Below are 2,743 nucleotides of genomic sequence, written 5' to 3' on the forward strand. Positions count from 1 at the left end.
TCAATATTTTGTGACACCCCGAACCTAGGGGCAGCTCCCTAGCTTTTTTCAAAAATGTGCACCGAACGGGCCGGAGAGCTCGTGTGGCTCAAAACATGTTTTTCGCTAAAACACCTCAAAACGTGTAAGGAACGCACCCTAGATGATGAAAAGTGCAATCAGAATGTCAATCGACAACTTTGTTGGGGTACCATTTTACTCTACGGGCCAGTAGCTTAGGCGCGCCAACAGCGCTTTCCTTTCGGGTTCCCATTTTTGCCCTCCTGGGATTATGATCATTTGTTCATTGCCTACTATAGGGAGGGTACCTTGCTACGAGGTCAAACATGAAGATTGCACCAAATCGTAGTTTTACCTCTATTTAGTCGTAGGAGCATGGTTTGCAGTGGCAGTGGGTCATTAAGCCCCCGTTTGGGTCATACGTCCCCTCCGCGATAAAAATCGTCGTATGCCTATAGTCCGAACTAATGAAGCAAAAGTGGTGTCTGGTGGGCTCTGCCGATGATTTTAACCTATGATTTTGAGCTTCCACCCTATCAAAACGTTCCCTGGAGCAGTACATCACGGGTCTACGGACCCAAAGACTTCGTCGTGATGGTTTCTAGTAAAAAGTTGTAACAGCTAAGGGTTTTGAATACGCGTATATTAACCATTGCTTGAAACTAAGCTTCGTTGTCTTTAAACTCTGCAAGACCAATCGAACTTCTTAGGGAAACCCGAAGGATTCACGCTAAGCTCGATGAGCTATAATGGGTAGTGGTGCATGATCTGGTGTTCCTTGGATCTAATCCAATGAATAAATTTATGAGGGTATATATGGTGCAGGGCACAAAGCGTGATGAAACCGGGTCTCCCTACCAAATGTGGCATATTTTTTCCCTGAGAGCGAAGCTCAGACCCACGTAGGGGAGAGCGAAGTGGAACTTAAATGTTCTATGCAGCAAATGTTCGCCATGCGGATAAACAAGTTGGAATAGTTCAATGTAGTGTAATGCAAACACGAATCGCAAATAACGATACGGGACCCAGAAGCAATTCTGCGGATCCCTCGGGGAGTGGTGAGTTGATATAAATTAGAGGTGAAAGTCCAAGTTGTTCAAGCTCCGGCTCGGCAGCCGATACGAGGTTCCTGTTGGGCTTTGTACATCGCGCAGAGGCGCCGTTCGGTTCTAACAATGATTCCCGCCACCATGTTCCATGCGTGCAGAGATCCGTTAGAGCTCGTTCAATGTGTCCCGCCGTGATTACGAAAAAGTCCAACAGTTGACCAAGTTGGGGTGCGTCAAGTAAACGCGCAGAGATGCCGTTCGGTTTAGAGCAATGTCTCCCGTATCACGTTGGAGTTCTTCCACTAGTGCAGAGATCGCTGAACCGTTCAATGTGTCCCGTCGTGGTGTGCTTGTACCGAACACTTAGGATACACCATGCTTTGTTGGTTTGGGATAGGAGTGGTCGCGCAACTGCCTCCACGCCGCAAAGTGCCAGTTCGGATTGAAGGTCAACTTTAGCCGTTCAATGCATCAGTCGGTGGGTGTTCAGATGGCATCACAACTTCCCTAGGTGCTTAAGTTGGTTGGGTTGTAAAACATGTGCACATGCGCAGAGTATCGTGCGTACTAGCAAAGTCTCCCGTCACGGTGGTTATGAATGAGTTCCATTCAGTGCAGAGAGATCGTTAGTGCGTGCAATGTGTACCAGTCGATGTGTCGTACCGGAATACAACCCCGCTTAGAGGCCCGTCGCTCGAAGAGGACAAGCAAGAGTGCGCAGAGTGCCGTACTGGCCTAGCAATGTCTCCAGACAGACGTAGGAACACCCGACGCAGTGCAGAGAGTAGATCCGCTAGCCGTGTGCAATGCATCCGACGTTGTCTGCTTGTGCAGTCTATCGAGTGGCGCCAACGACGCTCCGGCGTCACAGAACAAATCTCGGTGGTCACGGGGACTTGCGCCTCGCGTGATCAAGAGTGTAGTTCGTGTTCAAGCAATTGACTCGAATTCTGGTTGATCCTACCAGTGATATACGCTCGTCTCAAAGGTTAAGCCATGCATGTCTAAGTACAAGCTTCCTAGAAAGTGAAACCGCATAAGGCTCAGTATAACAGCTATAATTTACAAGATCCTCATCCAAACAGTTACTTGGATAACTGTGGAAAAGCCAGAGCTAATACATGCATTATGCCGGGACTGTTGGCCTCCGGGTCGGCGGAACTGGTGCACTTATTAGTTAAACCAATCGCCTCCGGGCGCTTTGAGTTGAAATCTGGATAAGGATGCCGATCGTACGGTCGCTTGCGACTGACGACAGATCTTTCAAATGTCTGCCCTATCAACTATTGATGGTAGTGTAGAGGACTACCATGGTTGCGACGGGTAACGGGGAATCAGGGTTCGATTCCGGAGAGGGAGCCTGAGAAATGGCTACCACATCCAAGGAAGGCAGCAGGCGCGTAAATTACCCAATCCCGGCACGGGGAGGTAGTGACGAGAAATAACAATATGGACCTCTCTAACGATGGTCCATAATTGGAATGAGTTGAGCATAAATCCTTTTGCAAGGATCAAGTGGAGGGCAAGTCTGGTGCCAGCAGCCGCGGTAATTCCAGCTCCACTAGCGTATATTAAAGTTGTTGCGGTTAAAACGTTCGAAGTTGATACCCCGTCCAGACTCGCGTCCGTCGCGGGCGCCCGGCCTCTCGGTTGGGACCGTCCGTGTACGCGCTCGCGGCTGCGACTCACAATGG

Source organism: Anopheles arabiensis (genome assembly GCF_016920715.1).
Source record: "Anopheles arabiensis isolate DONGOLA chromosome X unlocalized genomic scaffold, AaraD3 X_pericentromeric_contig0016, whole genome shotgun sequence".
NCBI lineage: Eukaryota > Metazoa > Arthropoda > Insecta > Diptera > Culicidae > Anopheles > Anopheles arabiensis.